Here is a 24,438-nt window from a genome sequence, read left to right on the forward strand (position 1 = left end):
TCTCGGTCCTTGTCCCTGATGCCAATCCAATAACGAGGATACCGGTTTGAGAAAAAGGAAAAAGAAGGTTTATTGCTTTGCTAGCGAAGGAGAAACACAGGGGACTCCTGTCCTAAAGGCTATGATTCTGCCCATAAGGCTCAAAGGCTACCTTCTCTGTTGGGAGTCGTAATTCACTTATAAATTTGGGAGATAGTCATTTCTGAGATCTTCTGGTACCATCCCCAAAGTCTGGATTACTTTTTTCCTATGGTGGGTGTGTACTCAAGGACAGATGAATGAATCTACCTAACATGGAAAAGAAAGGTAATTTTGTTACCTCTGAGATTAGGGAGGGAAGAGATCAGGGAGAAGTAGGGAGAGAGGGAGAGAAACTTGTCCATTTAAAAACAATTAGTTGCAGTGGCAGAGCAGCAAGGTATATTCAAAGCATAAGGTGGACCACTGTACACTTTAACCAACGAGTCTCAATTTTCCAAAATAAATAAAATTCCTGTATTTTTACACGAAGCTAGATATTTCCTTTTACTTTCCTTCCTGCTTCCCTTTCTGAGCAAATCTTCATGCGCTCAGCCTTTGTGCCAGGGCCTGTGAGGGATCCCTACTGAGAACACAGCACTTGGGTAGCTTTGCTATTAGCAGCTCCTCAGAGAGCCGGGCCTTCACCATGCTAAGCAGACATGTCCCTATGCCCACTCCATTATTCTAATATGGCACCTTCTTCATTTCCTTTTACAACATGTGGTTTTTTTCATTCATCTACGTCTGTGTACCCCGTGGTGAAGTTCTGAGAGGGCAGATGCCTCATCTGTCTTCCACACTGTTGGGCTCCCTGCCCTTAGCATGGCCGGATGAGGCTAGCTGACGGATGGAGGGAGGTGAGGCTTTGAATAAAATTTGTTGGCCAACTGAAGGAATCAATGGGTGTCTCCAGCACCCAGGGTAGGTGCTCTATGTGTCCTTGTTCATAATGAACCACTGCCCTGCAGTGGTCTAGGAATGAGGCCGGGTTTGATCTGGTCCTAGGGTGGACCATTTGACATTTTGTCTGATTAGAATTGAAATTTTCCATTCTGGGTGCAGAGGGGTATGCCTTTAACCCCAGCAGCTCCAGAGGCTGAGGCAGGAGGATCAGAAGTTCAAGGCCAGCCTCAGCAACTTAGTGAGGCCCTAAGCAATTTAGCAAGCCCCTATCTCTACATAAAAATATAGAAAGGGCTGGGTGTGGCTCAGTGGTTAAGTGTCCCTGGGTTCAATCCCTGATACACAAATAAGACAAAACAAAACTGAAGTTTTTCTGGCACAAACTCCTCAAAACTATGTGGGACTACTCATCAAGACATACTTCACAGGAAAGGGACATGGCCCAAGCTGAGTCAAGCACTGTTCTCCATTCTCCTGGGCCCATTGCTGGGTCCTGGGAAGATTCAAGCTTCCAGCCAGGCTAATCCGGGTCTTTTGCCAGTAATTTCCAAACTTGAGCTGGAGAAGGAGTATTTTTCTCTTCTTCTTTCTCCTCCTCATCTTCTCCTCCTCCATCTCTTCCTCCTCCATTTTCTTCTGGTTAGAGAGCTGTGAGGATGTGCACCTAAGCCAGCTCTGTCATTTCCTCCCACTGAGGAGGGCAGTCTGAGAGTAGGGCACCAACAGGCAGAGGTTCCAAAGGGCAGAGATGTCTAAAGAGCCCCAGTGGCCAGGGCCCAGAGGACCTGTCTTTTTCCAGGCTTAACTGTTCAGTTTCAAATCTGTGAGCCAATCTTGCGTCCCCAAAAACAACAAGCTTAAGTAGCTGAGTCTGAGGATCCCAATTAATACAAATCCGGGCCCGGAGGCTCCTGGGCAAGGCCCGGCTGTTAGACTAAATGTGATCATTGGGAAAGCTTATGGCACTCAGAGGAGAGAGATTTATGGCCTTCAGTCAACACATGTGACTGCTCTCTCTAATGGTAGCCTCACTCCCAACGTTAGCTTTTGCCATTAAAGGAGGAAATGAAATGTGCTAACGTGAGAGAATGCTCAGGAGGAGAAGCTAAATGGAAAAGCGAGGAAGTGAATAAACACACCACAGAGTCCATAGACAGCAACAGTGCAGTGAGATAGCGTGGGCTTCAGTCAGACACTGTGATTCCATCATTTCAGTCTCAGCGTGTGACCCGGGGCACGTGGCTTCCTATCTTCCAGCCTTTGGTTTTCTCACCTGTACATCAAGGACAATACCTCTCAGGGTTGTTATCTAATATGTAAAAACCCTAACACAGTTCTGGCATCTGACAGATGCTACTTTTTCTTTATATTAAAAAAAAAATAACAGAACTCAGTATAAAAGTAGAAGAAGCATATCTAAATGCCAATGGTATTTGTGTTCAGATTCATCTGACAAACATTTATTGAAGGCTGACAACGTTCAGGTTCTGGGATGACAAGAGAGGACACAGCAGACTGCTCTTGACCGCGTGGAGCTCAAGTTCCTGTGGAGATATATAGACAGTAACAAATAAGTGTGACAGTGGTTCACACTAGATGCATAGATAGGGAGGGAGTATCTGGCGTTCATGTGTGCAAATGAGGGTGAGCAAAAGTTTTAAGCCAGATGTCCTGCTCAACTCACTGACAAAGTGATATTTGGGTAAAGACCTGATGGCAAAGAAGAAGGGTGGTAGGACTATGGATGGTTTTTCTTTTTTCTTATACCTGCCTTTCTTATTTTTTAAATGAGCTCTTACAAACTGGTTTCATATTATTTACCTTGGAAAGTGGTTTAATATTTTCCAATTTTATTAAGGTATATTGAAATCCAAAAATCATTTATACTTAAGATGTACAAGGTGAAGGTTTGATATGATACACATTGTGAAGGGGTGGCCTTAATCGAGCTAATTAACGCATCCCTCATCTCACATGTTATCATTTGTGTCCACACGTGTGTGGTGTGAGAATACTTAAGATCGCTTCACAGCAAATTTCAAGTCTGGACCACAGTGTTATTAACTGTAGTCATCATGCTGTACATTAGATAGACAGATTGCTTTATCTTAGAGCTGAAAGTGTCTTCCCTTTGACCTACATCTCCCTCCCCCCTCCCTGGCAGCCGCTGTTCTATTCTCGGCTCATATCTTGGCTGTTGTGAATAGTGCCACAGTGAACATGGAAATGCAGCTGTCTCTAACATACTGACTTCATTTCCTTTGGTCACATAACCCAGAAGTGAAATTGCTGGATGATATGGTAGTTCGATTTTGAATTTTTTTTTTAGGAATCTCCATACTATTTTCCATAAAGACTATACCAATTTACATTCCTACCAACAGGTGCAAGGAATCCTTTTTCTTCATACCCTCACAAACACTTGTCACCATTTATCTTTTTTTTTTTTTTTTTAAATTATAGCCTTTAACAAAGGGAAGTGACACCTCATGGTTTTGATCGGCATTGCTCTGTCTCCTTTGGGAAAATGTTGATTCAGGCCCTTTGCTCAGGTTTAAATTGGGCTACTTGTTTTGTTTTTTATTGTTGTTTGTTTGTTTTTTTGTGCTATTGAGTTCTGAGTTCCTTATGGTAACAATTTGTTGGATGTAAGGTTTGCAAATGTTCTGGATATTAACCCCTTATCACATTATGGCTTGCAAATACTTCATCTCCTTCTGTAGGCTGCCTTTCCATTTTGCTGATGTTTCCTTTGCTGTGCAGAAGCCTTTTGGTTTGATGTGGTCCCAGTTGCTTATTTTTGCTTTTATTGATTATGCTTCCAATGTCATAAAAAACAAAAAAGAAAGAAATCATTGCCAAGACCAATGTGCAGGAGTTTTCCCCTATGTCCTTCAAGAAGTTTTATGATTTCAGATTTTAAAGTCTTTAATCCATTTTGAGTAAATTTTTTTTGGTGTGTGTATGACATAAGATAAGGATCCAATTTCACTCTCTTGCCTGGAATATCCAGTTTTCCCAACTCTATTTATTGAAGAGGATTTCCTTTTTCTGGTGTATTCTTGGTGCCCTTGTCAAAGATTAGTTGACATTATATACAGTGATTTCTGGGTTTTCTGTTACTCTGTTTTTATGTCAGTACCATACTGTTTTGATTACTATTGTTTTCTGTTATTATTTGAAATTAGGAAGTATGATTCCACCAGCTTTCTTCTTATTACTCAAATTTGCTTTGGCTATCCAGGGTCTTTTGTGGTTCTATATGAATATTAGCATCATTTTTTCTATTTCTGTGAAATATGCTATTGAAACCTTTATTTTATTCATGGCACTAGTGTTTGAACTGAGGGACATTCTACAACTGAGCTACATTCTCCAGCCCTTTAAAAAATATTTTTAAAAATTTGAGACAGGGTCTAGCTAAGTTGCCAAGGCTGGCCTCAAACTTGGGACCCTCCTGCCCCAACTTCCCAAGCCACTGGGATTGAATGTGTATGTCACACCCAGCACCATTGGAATTTTGATAGAAATTGCACTGAATTTGTAGATTCATTTTGGGTAGTGCAGACAATTTTATACTAATAATTCCCCCAATCCATGAACATGGGATAGGTTTGCATTTATTTGTGTCTTTTTCAATCTCTTCATCAATGTTGTATGGTTTCCAGTGTATACATCTTTTACCTCCTTGGTTAAGTTTGTTCCTTAAGTATTTTATTCTTTTTGATACTATCATACACAGAATTGTTTTCTTAATTTCCTTTTTAGATAGTTTATTTTTAGTGTGTAAAAATGGAACTGATTTTTGTGTGTCAATTTTATATCCTGAATTTTACTGAATTTACTATTTCCAACAGCTTTTTGGTTGAGTCATTAGGGTTTTTCATACATAAGATCATATCACCACAAACAGAGATATTTAACTTCTTCTTTTTCAATTTGGATAGCTTTTACTTCTTTTTATGGAATCAGTAGTTTCTATCCTGATTTCCTTTGAAACTTTCCTTCTCATTGCTATGGCATTTTTAGTTCAAACCCAGTGTTTTATTGCAACCCATAATCCAAGCATACAATTAAACTAAATACAGTAGTGAAGTTCTAACTAAAATGAAGTTATAATAAAATATAGCTATAAAATATTGGCTTAGAGTCCATAGAACTAACCTTGTAGTCTTTCAACGAAAGCACATTTTTTCTATTTGTTAGAATCCTGAAAAATCCAAGTGTCTGAGTCTTAGAAGTAGTAGTAGTAAAATAAAAATAAGAAAAACTTTCTGTTCCTATGATTTAATGAGAGAAAAGAGACAAAGAGAAATAAAATAAATAATAATTTTTAAAAAGTATAGGGAGAGAGCCAATTTCTTAACTGAGTTCCAAGTCATTTTCTTCAAAAAGTTTACTGTGGGCTGGGTTGGAGTACTTGCTTAGCATGCACGAGACCTTGGGCTCAATCCCCAGCCCCATATATACACACAGAGAGTCTACTATGATTTTTTTCCTCTAATTTTTGCTGTGCTGGAGATCAAACCCAGAGCTTCTCATATGTTGGTAAGCATTCTACCACTGAACTACACCCTCAGCCCATTCTGTGATTTTCTCCCTGTGTCGCCATGAGTATAAATTAAATGAGATAAAATATACGAAAACACTTAAAATTCTACAAAGTAGGTGTCCAGTGCCTGTTTATTACATCCTTACCTGAACCAAGATTTGAACAGATGGTGGAAACTTTGTAAATGACAGTACTCTTCAATTCTGCCTTTTACCAAATCTCTTCTGTTACTCTTTCTTCAATAGAATATTATTTTTAAATTGAGTACCCAATATATGCCTTGCCTTGTACATATTTTAGAAGCCTTGTGCTAATTAGACCCCATTAAGTGTCCCTTTTCCTGTCAAGCCTCAGAGGAGAGTCAGTGTGGGGGTGGAGACTTTACAGGTCAGGATCTGTTCATAAAAGTCATAGTGTGTCTAAACTTGTGTCATTGTCACAAATTGTACAAACTATTTTGCATATTTAAGGAACAAACTAGCTGATTTAAAAGGCAAAGAGAAACAACTTGAATCCACAATGCTTGACATTCTGCTGTGCAGTCTGCACACCATCAAGTGTTTTGTGACACTCAGGCACAAACACCCCAGGGTGGACACCAACACAGCTCCCTCTTGCTGCTGGTACCCCCTCAGGGCACTTCCCTGTACTGTTGCCTGCGCTTCTGTGCTCTGTGACAACATCTCTGGCAGAAAAGGACTCTCCACAAGAGAGGAAGACCCAACAGAGACAAGAGAAGTGGTGAGCGCCACACATCCATGTGGACAGTTCCTAGCTGGCCCCTGTCACAGCGCCAAGAACTAAGGATGATTGACCAGGAATATGGCAGAAAGTGCCAGCTAGAGTTTTCCCTGCCCTTCCCTGTGGGAAAACAAAAGTATCACATCATTAATTTTAGACTCCAGTCTTCAAATCTCTGTAAGCAATAACATAGCAAAAGTCCCGTGGAGAAAATCAGGGTGGGGATGACTAGAACCAAGGGGCTACTTTCCCTCAACCCCTGCCTCACCTAGCGATCCAGAACTAGCCCACGTCAGGTGGCTGGGTTTTTTTTTTAATATTTATTTTTTAGTTTTTTTAGGTGGACACAATATCTTTATTTTACATTTACATGGTGTTGAGAATTGAACCCAGTACCTCACGCATGCTAGGTGAGCGCGCTACCACTTGAGCCACATCCCCAGAGGTGACTGCTTTTTGTTTTTGCTTTTAATTGTGTGTGTGTGTGTGTGTATGTGTGTGTTGAAATATATATAAAATACCTGGCGTGGTGGCGCACGCCTGTAATCCCAGGCTGAGGCAGGAAGATGGCGAGTTCAAAACCAGCCTCAGCAATGGCAAGGTGCTGAGCAACTCAGTGAGACCCTGTCTCTAAATAAAATACAAAAAGGTTTGGGGATGTGGCTCAGTGGCTGAGTGCCCTGAGTTTCATCCCCGGTAGAAAACAAAACAAAACAAAACAAAAACCAAAAAAAAACAACAACAAAACAAAAAAACACCACACACACACACTCACACACACAATGTGAAATTTCCTTTTTAAAATCATGTATGTAAACAAGCCAGTGGCATTCATTACCTTAATTACATTCATTCACTCAGCAGATCTTGATTGAGTGAAACATGGAGGAGGCCCAATTGTCTGTGAACTGAAGAAAGCTTGTTGGCTTCATGAGGCTTCTTGATTCCAGCAGAGAGAGGTAGAAAATGAACAGTAGACACAAGAAATAAATAATGAGGCATATTATCAGGTGATATCCTAGGGTTAGTACCGGGTGCAGTGTACAGTGTACCACTTCTGAAGACTTCTGTGGCCTTCAAATAGCCAAAGCCTTGGCTCATCTTCTAGTTCTTTCCCACCAAGCTCCACCTCCAATAATTTCTAGTGAGTTTGGAGAGTTCCCTGGTTACTAAACACCCAACAAGCTCTGAAAGCAGTTGGGGATGTCAATAAGAAAGTGTGAAGCTCTGGGCCACACATGGTGGGCTTTTTCAAACAATCTTCATTTTGAGAATAAGGGCCGAGACGTAGAATTCAAACAGAAAGACACACTTTCTTCATCAATAATGTGATAAATTTTTTAAAGAAAGGACTACATAGGAATAGTTGTATTTTGAAAGTTCTTTCTCCTAATCAACTTGAAGTGGCCGGGGAGGGAAGGGGTGAGGAATGAAGTGATTTATTACACTCTGCAGTGACAAAAGAAAAGGATTCTGAAATGCTTTCTTTTGTCAAGTACAAGAATGCTACCAAGTGTTCCCTATGAAACGTTGAGCTTCTGCTTGGGCTCTTTCGTGAAGGCTGCAAAGGAACAGAGATGCTATAAGAAAAGCTTACTGTAGTACATAACGGGCAGGAAGTAGTAAGTACTGATGGCAAAACTGGACCACACCTTGACCACGATCAAAATTAACATCGCCAGTTGGACACTGTGGCTCACGCCTGTAACCCCAGGCACTTGGGAGGCCGAGGTAGGATGATTGCAAGTTTGAGGCCAGCTGGGCAATTTAGCAAGACCTTATCTCAAAATAAAAAGGAAAGGGGCTGGGAGTGTAGCTCCGTGAGAGCTTGTCTGGCATCAGCAAAGCCCTGAGTTCCATCCAAGACAGATGGACATCTGTGCCTCCCCAACTGTGAGACACTGAAAAGAACACAACTTCACTAATGTAGTATTCCAACCTGAAACACATGATCTGGGAAAACAGCAGGCAGAGTCAAATGGAAGGACACTAATGCAATAACTGACTTGATTTCTTAGAAGAACAGCAATGTTATGAAAGACAAAGAAAGGCTGTTCTGGATTCAAGGAGACTAAAAGGTAGGTTGACCAACTGTCCCTGTGTGCTTGGAACTGAAGGGTTTCCCAAGATGGAGGACTCTGAGCATTCAAACCAATTAAGTCCAGGCACACAAGGGAGAAATAATAAAAGCAGTATATAAAAGGCACACTCCTGGATTGAAAAGGTATAAAAGACATTATTGGGACAATACACAGAATTGGACCATGGCTTTTAGAAAATGTGTTAAAATATACACAACGGCCAGGTGTGGAGGTGCTGGGCACAGTGGCACATGCCCGTAATCCCAGCTACTCAGGAGGCTGAGGCAGGAGAATGCCAAGTTTGAGGATAGCTTGGTTAACTGGCAAGAGCCTATCTCAAAATAAAAAGGACTGGGTAAGTGGCTTTGTGGTGGAGAGCATGCCTAGCATGTGCAAGGCCCTGGATTTAACCCCCAGTGCCTCAAAAAAATTGTATAGATACATGAAAAAATATATATATATAAATTATCATATAATTTCCCAATTTACACCTCTAAAGTAGTTATACTTTAGAGGTGTAATTTAGTGGCAATAAGTATGTTCACAATGTTGGGAAACCACTATTACTATCCTCTCCAGAATGAGTTTATTTTTCAAAACAGAAACTCTGTATCTGGAAAACAGTACTCTCCACACCCCTCCTCCAGGCCCCTGGTTATCAGCCTTCTCCTCTCCATTTCCAGGAATCTGCCCATTCTGAGTACCTCATCTAAGTGGCACCATGCAGCATTCTGGTTGTTCTTCTGTGTGTGGCTCATTCTGCTTAGCAGGTCCATTCATATCATAGAACGTGTCAGAATCTCATTCCTTTTGGAGACTAACATTCCATTGTATGTACATACCCTATTTTGTGTATCTACTTTTCTCTTGATAGACATTTGGGTTGTTTCCATCTTTTGGCTATTGTGAATAAAGCCACTGTGACTAGTGGTGTGGAAATGTGGACTTTTATGTAAATTCATTTGTCAAGGTAAAATTTCCTGAATTTGATACCTGTACTGGGGCTAGAGAAGAAAATGTCTAAGGAAAAGCACATTAAATTATTAAGAGGACAAGGGGTATGTTACCTAGATCCTGTTCTCAAAAGTTTCAGGAAAAAAAAAAGAAAGAAAGAAACTATAGAAAAAAATGTAAAAAACTGGTAAATTTGAGTAAAGGGCATATGAGGTGTTTGTGTTATCCTTGCAAGTTCTACAAGTTAAATTAAACAAATACCCAGGAAGTAGAGAAATACTTGTTTACAAAGACCAGCCCTCAGGGAAAAAGAGAAATCTATGAAAAGCTATCCCTTGTGGCACCTGGAAGGTCCAAGGGGAATGGAAAGCAATTCAGACTTGTCACAGCCTCGTGGGTGCCAGCTTGTCACCAAACAGAAGCCGGCTGCTGTGCTCCTTGAGTCTTGGCCTTAGGGTTTCTCAACTTCTCTCTGCTTCTCTTTCAACTGCGCCTGCTCCTACCAACCAATTTCTCCAGGCCGTCCTCTGCCATTTTCCTCTGGTTGGGCCAGTTGGGCTGTGTGGCACAGAGCCTGATGACTGGCACAGGAGGGACCGTCACCATGTAATTCAAGGGCATAACATGACCAGTCTAGTCCAGACCAGCTTAAAAGCCTTTGACTGGAGCACAGGTGATTTTAGGGAGGTACTATTGAGACTATGATGGTGAGAAAAGACAAACCACCAAAATCTCATCCCAGGGCTTATGATTCATGCTTGATTCATCTGGAAGTACGTGAAAATAGAAACTATGTAAAAAAAAAGTTTAAGAGAATTGAAGGAGACAAGATTTAATTGCAGTCTTGGAGAAAATTAAGGTTGAGCACCAGAAAACAATTTCCTTTCCTCTTTCCTTCCTTCTTTCCCATCCTTCTTCCTTCCCTCCTTCTTTCCTTCCACAGAAATTCATTATGCACAAGGCAGCTTAATGGATGCTATGGGGAATCTAAATTGCACAAGTGAGGTCCTGCCACAAGAAGCCTTTAGTCTAGAACAACACAGTTTAAACTATAGGCTGCAGCCCATTAGTGAAATCGAATCAAGGTATCTTGCCAGATTTATAAAATGTAATAAAGTAGAGATCTATTAGAGTCTATAACATTTAATAATGATATCACTGAGTGACTTTTTAAAGTGAGTGTGTGTGTGTGTGTACACAAGATTTTGATATAAAGTGTAATTCTGTGGGTTATAGAAAAAGTGTCTTGAACGTCATTGATCTGTAGAACCTACATCTTCAGTGATCATCCATGTGCTGATTCACACCTCCTGCTTGTAACTTGTTCCTAAGTTCCAGCCATGGCTACCCAGCGGCCAGCCGGGCATCTCTATCTGAATATGTGCCAACTGCCCACATCCTCTTCTTCCCCAAAATGTCCCCTTTGCCTACACTGTATGTTGGTTGGTGGCATCAAAATTCATCTGGTAATTCAAGCCAGAAGCCTGGGAGTTACCCTTTTCCACTTATTCTTCCCATTCAGTTGGTGGATCTGCATCCTCTCCGTCCTCAGCAGCACTCCTTGGTGAGGTCCAGCATAATTTTTCACCTAGTTTCTTGCCATGCCTTCCCTACTAGTCTACTTTTCTCCAGGCTTGTTTTCTGACTCTTTCCCTAAAAGTCTGGGCATCAATTTGCTTCTCAAGTGATCTTCCAAAAATGCTCACATATTCTTGTTCCTGGTTGAAACCCCTGTGATGGTTCAAGAAAAAGGTCTAATCATGAGAGCTGGAATCATATTTGATCTGCCCTCTTCAGCATCAATTCTCAAACTCCCAGATTATACTGGTACCAACTAGCTATGGTTCCAAACAGCTCAAGTGTTCTCTCTGTCAATAATTTTCCCCCCTCATTTTTTATTGGTGCATTATAGTCATACATAATGATGGGATCAATTGTTACATATGCCCACATGCACACAATATAATTTGGCCAATATCACTCTCTATGTCAATAACTTTTACTCCTGTCTCGAATACACTTGCTTGGCTTCTCCACCTGTGTCTAATTGCTGTGCCTCTGTCCCCAACACAATTCTAGGGTCACCTGGTCTTGGGCCCCTTTCTGACCGTGAGCCAAGGCTTTCCTGGCATCCTGGGCAAGCTGCTGCTCCAGCCAACTATGTAGTCATTATTATTTGAGTTGTTTTAATTAGGAGCTGGTCGCCAGCAAGAACTGCTTGGTTCATCTCTGTAGAACAAGCAATTAGCCCAATGCTTGCTGTGCTGGGCACTGAATAAGTATATATTGAAAAAGTAAAAGAAGCTGAACTCTCTTAGCAACCTACACCTTGATAGAAGCAATATTATGATGATGATGTTATATAATTCTTGCAATCTTGTTGTTTTCAAAAGTCGTTAGAACTGGAGGACGACTGATTGGCCAGATGTGCTTTGTCTAATCCTGATCCTATCACTCCTTTTCCCCTCTCTGTCTGGTTCCTATTATAATGTGAGAAGAGAACATTGCCATCTGCTTGTTACAAACATCCAGGAACTCTCCTACCAGCAGATCCCTGTTTAAAAAAAAAAAAATCTAGAAAAGGGAAGAAGAAAACAATGTAGATCATGTTTGCTTCATTCTAAACCCACCTTGTTGTTCTTGCTGTCCATCTGTATTGCTTTGCAGGCCTTGGGAGGAAGGTCAGATCCTTCTTTGCTTACTTTGGGTGTAAACAGGCCCAGAAGCATGGGGTTGGCCCAGAGTGACCCTGAGGGACCTTCGAGGCCACATTCTATGACGCAGGATCCAAAATGAGACTATCTCGACTCTCTTCACTCTAGGTATTGAGAACAGAGTGATAAAGAAGGCCCCATCTGGAGGAGGAAGAGATCATGTTTCTTTGGTCCTTTCCTAGCCTTCTGTTGCCCTGGACTTTGGTTTTCTCCGTTCTTGCTTGAAGCAGTGAGGTCGAGCCATATATAAACTACATAGCAATTTTATCACAAAGGGTTCCACCTCTGTATAACCAGACAGAGGGGTTCTTTTTTTCTTCTTCTTCCCAGTGTTGGAGATCAAACCCAGGGCCTCGTGCACTAAGCAGAGCTGTTCTTACTGCAAAGAATTTGGAACCCAGAAATGGGAGTTCTAAGAGCTAGGGCAAATGTCCTCTGGGGTTTACTTTTTCTGTGTAACATGGGTGTAACGTTATCTTCTTCAAATGTGAGGATGCATTGAGTGAAAATATGGGAGAGTTGTGTACCCAGTGAGTGACACCCACTAGATATAATTCTCCCTTCTAGTGCATCAAAAAATAGTGGTGGTTGAGGGGCGGGCAGGCACTGAAGCCTGAAAGAGGGGTGGCCCCAGCTCAGTGTTCCCACCACCCAGGGTGCTGCTGTGCTATATGACACAGTAGGAGGTACAGTGGATGGATTTTTTTTTCAGATACAATAAATGGCCCATTTACAGGTTTGAGAACACAGTAATGCCGAAGCCTTCCTTAAAATGTGGCTTGGTGCCACATAAGGAGCCGTCTTTCTCATCTTTGTGGGGAGGTGGAATCAGGTTTACCATCCAATTAGTCACTTGATCTTAATAGAAAAAAATGAGTGGGTCCTCTGGGTTTTGCTGTACTCATCTGGGTCATTTCTAGGTTTTTCTCACAGCAAGTCAATTCTGTACCACTGACACAAGTCTGCAACATCTGGAATAAGTAGGGTTTCTCAAAAGGTCACATGTGCATCTTTAGAACAAGGCTACAAAGTTTTACTTTGGATCATAACCAACATTCCACTTCCTAAGCAATGATGTTTTTAAGGCAGCTATAACAAAACCAGGCAGGGGGTGGGGGGTTGAGTCATTTGAAGTTCTCCTGTAATCATTTTTTGGTGATTAAAAACCTGATATTTTCCCAACAATTTCTCCCATGTGTTTTCAGGAAGCCCCATTTCCATGCCACCAGAGAAAACCAATGCTGACTGGATTCTAGAGCAACAAACTCCCTGACCAAAGAGTCATGTGAGGTCCCCGTGGTTGGCCCCATTCTCAGATTCTATTGTGACGGCAAGGGCACAAGAATCTCTAAGGGCAAAGGGGATTCTTCCTGGCCCTTCTACTCAGGTTACAGGGGAGACTGACGTACAGCCCTCTATCTATGCCGGAGGCTTTCCCTGGGTACTGCTCTGGTGCAGAGGACTCCATTACACCCAGCGCCCATCACTGCATGGTAATAACCACCAGCACCTCACCACCTGCTGCAAAAAGTCATGCCCCATCAAGGACCTCCTCAACGGGACACATCCACATTTGCTCTGACCTGCCCCTTTCCTGCTTATTCAATCTCAGTTTCTTTTTGCATCTGCCATTTGCTCTCTGCGTCTATTAGATCAGTTTCTTTTCATGGCCATACAAATCTTCTGGTCATCTTTGTGCTGTTTTCCCACCTGCTGAGCCTTTTTAATTCTTTTCACTTCTACAAATCCTTCAAGGCCCAAATAGAATACATTTTTTTAGTATACTAATATTTTTCTTCTGGTTTCCCAAATCTTTCTATTATTAACACTTGACCATTGGTTCACTCATTCATTCTTGCAACAAGTATTTACTAAGAACCCACTACTATAAGTTAGTCACTATTTTAGAACTCAGGATACCACAGTGAGACTAAGTCTTTACCCTCTCAGAGATGCTATTATAGTGCAGAAGGCAGACAGTATAGAAACAAGTAGTGTAACTTCAGGTGGAGAAATGAATGGTGGAAAAAATAAAAAAAGAATAAAAGAGTAAAAAGGCAGGGTAAGGGCTGGAGCATGGCCACAGAGTGGAGGCTGTTTCTCACTGGGGAGGTGGGGGTTCTTTGAGGAGGAGACATTGACATTGAGCAGAAATGAGCCATGAACCAACAGAAGAGAAGAATGCTCCAGGTAAAGGGAACAGGAAGTGATGTGCCTGAGGTGGGAATGTTCCAGAAAGATGAGGGGTTTCAAAGGATGGTGATAAGGCTCATGGGGGAGAGAGCCGGATCTAGAGCAACTCCTAAGGTCAAGTTCAAGGACCTGGGTAGGGGATGGTACTGTTTCCTGGTAGGAAGCAAATTTGGGTGGGGCTTTAGGATCTAGAAACAAGAGTTCCTTTTTGGATATGTTAAGGATAAGAACCCTCTGGACACCCCCAGGTAGGAGTCTGTAGCCCAGCCAGAGCTCAGGCCGTGAACACAAACTTGGATTTACTGACAGTCCAGGGCCTGGGCGAGATCACCTAGAAGGACAATGTAGACTGAGAAGTCATTACCCCAGGGCCACCAGCATTTAGAGGTCCGGAAGGAGGAGCAAGAAGGAAGATTGGGGACCTGTGGCCATTGAGGTCTGTAAGTCACGGACCCAGACACCCCCGTGGTGCTGTGTGGGTGCTGCATATGTGCCGGACTCGTTACCCCAACCAAGAGGGCCAACTTCTTGTGACCACCTGGGTTTCTCAGGGAGCAGGGTGGAGGTCCAGGGTGCTCAGCTGGCGTGTACAGTCCTGGCACACGCCTTGCTGACCTCACACTTCCTAGCGTTCCCAACTTTCTCATAGAGCAGAGTGGACACTGCCAGGCTCCTGGGGAAATGTGGCCACCCGCTTTCTCAAGGACTAGATCTGTGAGTTAGTTAAGAATTCTCCGACTGACTTTCCTGGCAGTCCCAGACTCACAGAGAAATGACCTGACGGCACGGCCTTGCCAGCCAGCCGGAGGGCACACTGCAATGACTGCCAGCACCCAGCCACCCGCAGCGATGCTTTAAAAGCAACTGCTAACAATGTGGATCCTGCTTGGTGCCTTACGCAGGGCAACGTGTGATCCTCACAAGCCCCCTGCAGCCCACAGTATTGTCCCCATTTTACAGACGAGGAGACTGAGATCTGAGAGAGTTCCATAGGGAGGACAGTGTGGCATGTGATCTGGATCCTGAACCCAAGCACTCCTGCACAGTGACACACAGCCGGCTGAAACAGGCTCCAGAATGGGCCACGAGGTGTTTAGAAATACTTCTGAGATGTTTATGTATGTGAAATTTTGAGAACTAAAGGTTTACTGGATCTCGAGCTTGTTCTTTGAAACTCAGACATATCTCTGTGTTCTCTACTAAACCATTTGTTTTCAGTTTAGTACATTTACTAAATTTAAAAAAAAAAAATCTCAGAGATTTTTTTCCCCCTCAGTCCTGGGGATTGAACCCAGGCCCTCACACATGCTAGGCAAGACTCTACACTTAGTTACATTCCCAGATTTCCAGATACCCACTCTCCTTTTTTTTTTTTTTTGTACTGGAGATTTAACCCAGGGATGCTTTACCACTAAGCTACATCCCCTGACCTTTTAAAGAGGGTCTCACTAAACTATGAGGCTGGCCTTGACCTTGGCGATATTCCTGTGTCAGCCTCCTGAGTTGCTGGGATCCCAGACGTGCACCACTGAGCCAGGCCCTAGCCCTCTTTAAAATTTTATTTTGATTCAGAGTCTCACTAGATTGCCCAGGATGGCCTCAATCTTACTATCTTCCTGCCTCAGCCTCCTGAGAAGCTGGGATTACAGGTATGTGCCACCGCACCTGGCTTTCATAGACTATTCTTAGTAATATTCTGTTAAACATAGGTAACAACTTATTACATAGTGTATTATTTCCAGAGATGTAAAGCATATAATTTCACATTGAACCAGCTTGTATTGTCTAATGTTGATAATAATTATCTTACAATCTAAAGCCTTACGCTGCAGACACTGATGTGGCCCAGTCTCAACTAGAAAATGCGTCTGTCAGCTCTGGGCTCCTCAGGCTCCTTTTGCTATACGGGATAACTCAGAACCCTCAGAGGTGACAGTCTGTGGATCATTCTCTGACCTTTGTGGATGTTCTCAAGAGTTTATGGGGTGAAAGGGAAATGGAGTCATACTGGTATTAAAATAGAAAAAAACAAATGAGTCTTTATCAGGTGGAAAAAAAAATGTTGCACATACAGGCCTTCAGATGGCTGCAGACAACACCGTGTGCACCCTTTCTGGTGGCGAGGAATTGTGGCCCGGATCTCCACCCAGATTGACGCCGCAGCTTGCACATTTACACAGAGAGACTGGTTTCACCTGTTTGTAACTGTTGAACATTAGTCACCAGTTCAGAGGTTGCTCAAGCAGATTCCCCTCCCTGGCAGTTTCTCCTATACACATTTTTAAAATCCCACAACAGAGAGCAACAAAGGCCACATCTGCATATTGTCAGAGGAGACAAAAACCTGAAAATAATTTGGAATATAAGTGAGTTCATTCATTAGGCATAGGAAGAACTGGACAGTCACATGAGGGAGCCCATCCAGGAAAGAAAGAAAAATAAATAAATGATGCAGAACATGGGCAAGAGGGAGGTTAGTAGTGAAGAGTGGGGATTGGGAAAACAACAAAGGCTTAAGCCATGGTGGGGGCGAGGGGGTCAAGAAAGACAAAGAGAAAGAAGGACAAATGCAAGATGCCCAATTAAATTTGATTTCAGATTCACAATGAATAATATCTCATGGAATGCCTGAGGCATATTAAAAATCATTTGCTGTGTACTGAAGTTTAAAGGGAGGGTCTTGTATTTTATCTGGCAACCCTACTTGAGTAGGGCCTTTTAATCTCTGTTTGAAAGAAAAAATCCTTTTAGAAAACAGATGTCTTCAAGAAACTGGGTCATGGATTCAACAGTATAAATACTTGCTAATTATGTTGCACAGTGTGATGGGGTTGTACATTTATTATAATATTAATAAACTAGCAATAGCTATGACTGAAACTTAGCTACTTTGATTTGAAAAACTATCCATTATGGCATCAAGTTAAAAAGCTTCTGTATACCAAAGGAAACAATTAAGAGTGAAGAGAGAACGTACAGAACAGGAGCAAAATATTTGTCAGCTGCTCCTCTGATGGAAGATTAATATTTAGAATATACAAAGAATTTAAAAAAACTTAACACACACATACACAAATCAACAAATAGGCAAATGAATGAAAAAGATGTTCCTCAACTGAAGCACAAATGTCAAACAAGCATGTGAAAAAATGTTCACATCTTTAGCAATCAGGGAAATGCAAATCAAAACTACACTGAGATTTCATCTCACAGCAGTCAGAACGGCAGCCATCAAGAATACAATAACAAGCTGGATGAGATGGCACACACCTGTAATCCCAGGCACTCTAGAGGCTGAGGCAGGAGGAACACAAGTTCAAGGCCAGCCTCACTCAGCAACTGAGCGAGAACGTATCTCAAAATAAAAAATTAAAAGGAATGGGGATGTGGTAAAGTACCCCTGTGTTCTATCTCAAGTACCAAAAAAATCCCCAGAATAAAACAAACAAACAAACAAAATACAAATAACAAATTTTGGTTATGATGCAGAGAAAAAAGGAACTCTTAACACTGTTGGTGGGAATGTGAATTAGTCCAACCACATGGAAAACAGTATGAAGCTCCTCAAAAGACTAGGAATGAAACCACCAAACAGTTATACCATTGTACCACTACTCAGTTTTATCCAAAAGCACAAAACTCGGCATACTATAGTAAAACATGTACACCCAGGTTTATAGCAATGCAATTTGCAAGAGTTTAATTATGGAACTAGCCTACGTATTGCCACAAATGGAAAAAGAAAGTGTGGTAAGGATTCACAATGGAGTTTTATTCAGTGATAAAGAATTAAAGTAAGTTATTTGCAGGAAAATGGATGGAACTGGAGAGCATCATGCTAAATGAAATGAGCCCGACTCAGAAAGCTAAGGGTTGGGGCTGGGGTTGGGGCTCAGTGGTAGAGTGCTCGCCTAGCATGCATGAAGCACTGGGTTCAATCCTCAGCACCACATAAATATAAAATAAAGATACTGTGTCCACACAAAACTCAAAAAGAAATATTAAAAGAAAAAAGAAAGTTAAGGGTCTCATGTTTTCTTTCCTGTGTAAGCTAGAGAGAAAATGGGGAAAAGGGACCTCATGGAAATAGATGGGAGGGCAGTAGCGTAGAAGGGGTCAGGAGAAGCAGTAGGGGAGGGCACTGGGAGGTACTGGGGAGCGAAACTGACCAAATTATGTTATGTGCATGTTTGAATATGTCCCAACAATCCCACTATGGTGTATAATCATTATGCATCAATAGAAAAGTAAAGAACAAAATCCAGTTTACTTATCTATATGATACGAGTTAGAATGAACTAAAAATGGACAATTTGACTCTAAGATTTATGAACAAGAAAACATCTATCCATTCATTTACTTAACCCATCTCAGCTTATTCTTTCTCCATAGAAGGGTTCTCTGGTAGATATATTTTATTAAATTTTATTTTATTAACCAAAAGAATTACCATATATGGATTCCCTGACCTAGCTTCTTAAATACTTATGATGGCAATAATCTAAATTTGTAGAGATAATAGATTCGGCCAAAACAAAACAAACCCCGGAATTCTTGCAATTACCACTTACCCAATCCCAATCTGTGCAGGATGGCAAAAAGCTGCTCAATAAACAAGCACAGAGCACTGAAGCTAAGGCCTGGAGCTGGGCTAGGTTGGCATTGGAAGGAAGGAAAGAAACGGCATGAAGAAGGAATAAAGTCTAAGTCCCCAAGTGCCGAACTCTGAGAGAGGTAAGCAAGCACGGGGGAAACATAGGAGAAGATCTGTGTGCGCTTAGTGGGAAAAGAGGAGGGGGCAGAGTTGGATGGTAAGCAAGCTGTATGTGGACCAGTATTTGAAGGGCTGTCAGTAGAAGAGAAAATTCTCTAGTTCCAGAGGTCGAAGCCAAGGTCAGTACATAGCCATAGCAGGAGAATCGTTTGGACAGCATTTAGGCAAAGATTGCTGGGAATTAGAGCTAAGGATGGAGGAAATGCGCTATGACAGGAAAGGAGACCAGAGGCTGCAGGCTGCGCAGGCCTGGATTGGAGAGAGCTCCTGTCCACGCAACTGGCTTGGGGGCTCTCTGAGGCCTCTTCTCACTTGTGCTGCATGTTTTGACCCCAAAGTGGCAACAGAGGGACTGTGTCTCTTTTATTTGTTGTTATGTCTTCAGTGCCTAAAATAGTGCTGGGTGCACAGAGGGCTTTGGTGAATCTGCAGGTCACAGGGGAGTGGTTGGTGGAGCAGGAAGGACATGCCCATCTGGGGCTCCAGTGGTGTGATAGGGAGGGGAAATAAGATTAAGCCAAATGAATATACCATCAGCATCTATATTGAGGGGAGGGGGCTACCTAGGACTGCATTTTGTGAGAGCTACAAATATATAATCCACATTTACCCAATCCACATCAGACTAGAAGGAAAAAGGAAAAAAATAGTAGATATATATCTATATCTATCTATCTATCTATATATATATATAATTTTCATCTGTCAAAGAAAAGAAATAAAACTGAAAAAAAAGTAGAAAGCAGCATGTCTTTGGCTCCCTGTTCCCCGCACCCCACCACAGTACTTTCAGCCCCTTCAAGTTTCTCACCACTCCTTTGAGGACCCCCCAGGGGATCTCCTCCTGCCTTCTGAAACAGAGGCTGTGGGAGAGGTCTGCTTTGCTCCTCTGCTATCCTCTGGCTCTTTTCTCTCCTGCTCTGTCGTGCTGTGGAGATGTCTCTCTATTAGCTCCCGGATGCCAGCTTCCGTATACCCCAGGAATGGTGCTGTTCCCGGGAACATTGGTTGCATCTCTTCAGAGAAACAGAACCAGTAGTTCAGAGGGTGGATGGACAGATGGATGGATGGATGGAAATAAAGAAGAGAGTGAGAGAGTAGTTATGAGGGATTGGCTCATGTGACCAAAGAACCTAGGAGCCCCCTCATCTGTTCTCTGTAAGCCAAGGTCTGCCTGGAAAGTCAATGGTGTGATTCTAGTCCAATCCTGAGAACCAGGGAGCCAATAGTGTAAGTCCTAGTCCAAGTCCGAAGGGCTGGAGAACCAGGAGTGCCAATGTCAGGCAAGAGAAGATGGATGCCCCAGGCTAGGTAGAGAGAGCAAACGCACCCTTCCTCAGACTCTTCATCCTACTCATTCCCTCAAAGGACCAGATCGTGGCCACCTGCCCTGATGAGGGCGGATCTTCTTTACTTGGTCTGACAATTCAAATGCGAGCCTTTTCTGGAAACACTCTCACAGACACACCCAGAAATCCTGTTGCACCAGCAATCTGGGCTTCTCTGGCTCCAGTCAAGTGGATTCAGAAAATGAACTATCACAGACACCAGTGCTGCCCCTGGCACCTGCCAATGGACCCAGCCCAACACTGTTCTGAATTTGCACTCAGGCACACACGCTGAGGGCCAGGGCCAGGGCACAGAGTCGGTCAGCAGAAGAGGCAAGAGCTGGAGAAGCCAGGTGGGGAGTTAGTCACTACCAGGGAGCACAAGGTCACCTGGGGACAACCAGCAGAGCTGCTACATTGCACAGCAGGAAAGATGAGGGCTCTGGAGCCAGGCTGGGGTGTGTCCCTGACGCTCTATACCTCAGGTTCCCACAGGCAAAGCAGGGACAGTGGTAAGAGTTTGTGAAGACTGTGTGAGGGGATGCACAGGCTGGGGCTCCGTCCCAGGAGTGCAAAAATAACAAAAGGGTCCTTGTTGGGGATCAGAGGAGCATTTCACAAGACTTGATTTTTACCTTATTTAATTTTTTTCCATTTCTGACATCAAAATACCATTTTTTTGCATTTCAATTCTGTTCCAGCTCCAGGGTCCTAAGCCCCTCATTCTTGAGCATGGCTTCTCTTTTACTTGTCCCATGTTACCTGTCACTGCTATGTGCTAGTGAAGAGGGGGATTTCAAAGCAAAAACACTATCAAATTAGGGGAACAAGAGGGAGGAGCTAGGGAAGATAAGTGTCATGAGATGGAACTGGGAGGAGAAAATGGGCAATCATGCAGAGGCTGAAAGAGTGGTCAGCCTGAAGTGGTGATAGGTTCAAAATCAACAGTGGGTTCTGAGCAGGAGCCCCAGCTATTCCTGGAAAGAAAGGCCATAAAACTAGAGTTGGGTTAAAAGCCCAAACTGCCCAGGCCTCCCTTCCCCCCTCCTCCTTGTTTCCCAGTCCCCTCTCCCGCCCCCTTTCAGGTCAGTAATCACCTTTAATCACCTTTGGGGAGACCGTCCAGGCTGACAGGCTTCACACTGTCCTATTTTTAGCACAGAAAATTATGCTTCCTAGGGCAGCCCTTGGTTCCAAGCAAGGCCAACCCCAGGCAGTGTGGAGAGCCTCTCTGTTGGTAGAAGGTCAGAGCTCACCTTGATCAAGAAGAGTGAAGGTGAAAATGAAATCCCACGGGGAGATGCTGTAGAACAAGGCAGCAGGAGGATTGTCCTGGACTGAGAGGAAGAACCTACCTCGGAACATGATTGACCACAGGAAGCAGAAGATTTGGGGAAGTGTGTGGCATGTTCAATAGACAGAAAAACGGGGAGGAAAAAAAGACTAACAGAAGCCAAAGAGACAAATGCACTAAGAATAAATCGTAGAGGGGAATATAGTTCAATGGTAGAACATTTGCCTAGTGTCTACTACATCTTGGGTTCCATCCTCAGCGCTGTAAAAACAAAACAAAAAGCAACAGATACTAAGTACCCAAACGTATCAAATTCTGCCTTGGCAGAACTATCAGTTGTTTTATGGGAAGAAAGGTAAAAACTTATTAAATGATGATGCAATATTTAAATGTCTATTCACAGGTTTAGCAAGAGAGATGATGCTAGTCCCCAATTTATACGTCAAGGAAGCAAATTTTCTGATCTCTTATGGTTTATTCAGCCAATGGCAGCTTTTTCTTTTAACTTTCCATGAAAGTTAAACAATTAAGTTTTTCTTTACCTGGAGTGGATTCCACACTGGCCAACTCTGGCTTTTCCTTATGTAAGAAGAGAACCTCAGAGAGTGGCCTTTAATGTCAAATGTCTTGGGAGGAAGTAATTTTCAGAACTACAGTTTGAATGTATCTTCAGGGTATCAAGGAGAGGTGTCTGCAGGTGGTGAGAATTTAAACCTAGCGTCCAAGAGCGAAGTTAGGGTCATAGGTACACAGATTTGGAAATCAGTAGCACATAGGTGAAAATTAAAGCAAGTGGGAAGTGGATTGTATAAGGTGAAAAAAACAAGAGGACAAAGGTTACTGCCCAGCCAGGATCACATGGTGGTGGAGCTTGTGGTCCCCAGGGCCTCCCTGCACCTGCTGAACCTAAATGCTGGAGAACCCAGGAATCCACGTTGAAGAAAAGCATCCACAGTGATCCATGTGCAAACAAAAGCTGGAACCCCAAAGAATGAAGGGGTTATTTTTGTCAGGCAAAGAAAGAATGCAAAAAAGAAAAGAAAAGCCCCAGACGTATATGAGTTGCCTCCTTCCTTGTCGCTGCTGCTGCTGCTGCTGCTGCTGGTTAGAGCTACCACCTCATCTCAATGGTTCCTGGAACTTAGGACTCAAGAACAGTGGCATTTTTGAAGCCGCTGTGACATCCAGATATCAAAGGTGAATTAGAGACCCTCAGTGGGATTGGTCCCAGCCTTAGATCTTGTCCCTGCTCTAAACTATTCCCTATTTCTAGAATGTGCCGGGACCCTATATATGTGAATAGGTATGCCATCGTGGTTTGTCCAGGGATTGCTCAGCAGGGCTTTGTCCTTGACTTTGCTAACTGCCATCAGTGGAGATGGCAGAGGCAGTGGAAAGTAAGAGTACATGACTCACTTAATGGAGACTGGTACATTGTCACTAAGGCACCCAATGTCCAGCTTGACTTTCATCCTGCCAGGCCTGGGGCAGGGGATGGGGTGGAGAGTCTGCTGTGTCCTCTGCCACCAGGATGAGGACATCTCACTGATGGAGCCCAGAACCCAAAAGCTGCAAGTTTCAAGGGCACCAGCAAGCTATAGACCTCTGATCCCAAGACTGATCCAAAGATGGGTTAAGAGGATCCTACCAGACATCAGAGCTACCTGCAAGTTCCCAAGTGCAGCCTGTGTGGGCTTTGGGGGCCTGGGCAGGCATGCCTGGAGAGTTTGTTTGAAGAAGGCAACCTGTGTGCCACCAAAAGGAGTCCCTCTCCTGCCCAAGAGCTGCAGCTGGCCTGACGCAGACCGTGAGGCAAGGAGTCAATCAAACCAGTTCTAATACCGTCATTTAAACTGCTTCTGGTGGATGCTTTGGTTGTTCAACTTGTGGCTAATTTGTAAGGAACTCTGTAAGGAACCACATATATATAGTAAAGTAACTCCATCCTTTACTCAGGATGAAGTTAAGAGTGTCTTTCATAGAATCTGACATGTCGGGCTGGGATTGTGGCTCAGAGGGAGAGCACTTGACTCGCATGCGTAAGGCACTGGGTTCAATCCTCAGTACCACATAAAGATAAAAAAAAATAAATATATTGTGTCCACTTATAACTAAAAAATAAATTTAAAAAACTAAAAAAAAAAAGAATCTGACAATGTTACTCAGGAGTGACAAGGTGTTAAGAGGCAGAAACAGTGGACTTTCTTTCTTGTTATAGTGCATGGTCCAGAGAAGTGACCATGGGATGGCTATGAAGGCCCTAGGGTTACTACAGTGCATATGGGGAGACTGGGGAGTAAAAGTGTTCACAATTCCATCCAGCATTGAACAGCTGGGGCTGAGTGTCACCGTAGTCACTGGACAGACCCTGTTCTTCCCCCTTCCCCTCCCTGGGAAGTGTAAGGAAGGAAGCTCCAAGGACATAAAGACAGAGGGAGGCAGCCAGCGGTGACAGGCTTATTCCAGACAAACCTGCAGAGGGGACCCAGTGGACACAGAGAAGCTCTTCCACTCATAGCCTGGAGCAGACACAGAGGCATGGGGCAGTGGGGAATTTTTGTGGTTAGGCCTTTGCTAGGGGGTTGTCAGGGAAGGGTCCTTTGGGTTGTCACCTCCATTCTTTGAGGTGCTCACTATTCCATGTGGAGCCAGGAGTTTTCAGGATTCAGTCCCAGATAACAATTTCTTTTCCTTCTTTCTTTGTTTCTCTCTCTCTCTCTTTCCTTCCTTCCTTCTTTCTTTCTTTGGTACCAAAGAATGAACTCAGGGCACTTAACCACTGGGCCACGTCTCCAGCCCTTTTTTATATTTCATATAGAGACAGGGTCTCACTGAGTTGCTTAGGGCCTCGCTAAATTGCTGAGGCTGGCTTTGAACTCAAGA

The 24,438-nt window shown here is 43.1% G+C and overlaps 1 long non-coding RNA gene across 3 annotated transcripts; it reads right to left on the reverse strand.

Annotated features, from left to right (window-relative positions):
* Positions 1–2,392: 2,392 nt before the first annotated feature.
* Positions 2,393–21,591, reverse strand: LOC114092299 (uncharacterized). Of its 3 annotated transcripts, XR_003582678.2 has the most exons (4): positions 21,518–21,579; positions 11,883–12,070; positions 7,056–7,156; positions 2,393–2,468 (listed from the first exon to the last, which is right to left on the reverse strand). It is a non-coding gene; the product is annotated as an uncharacterized lncRNA (long non-coding RNA). The 3 variants fall into 3 exon arrangements; XR_011709270.1 differs by lacking the exon at positions 11,883–12,070 and having other exon boundaries at positions 21,518–21,591; XR_011709269.1 differs by lacking the exons at positions 11,883–12,070; positions 21,518–21,579 and adding an exon at positions 16,232–16,331.
* Positions 21,592–24,438: the final 2,847 nt, after the last annotated feature.

This window comes from Marmota flaviventris, chromosome 12 (assembly GCF_047511675.1).
Source record: "Marmota flaviventris isolate mMarFla1 chromosome 12, mMarFla1.hap1, whole genome shotgun sequence".
Classification (NCBI taxonomy): Eukaryota; Metazoa; Chordata; class Mammalia; order Rodentia; family Sciuridae; genus Marmota; species Marmota flaviventris.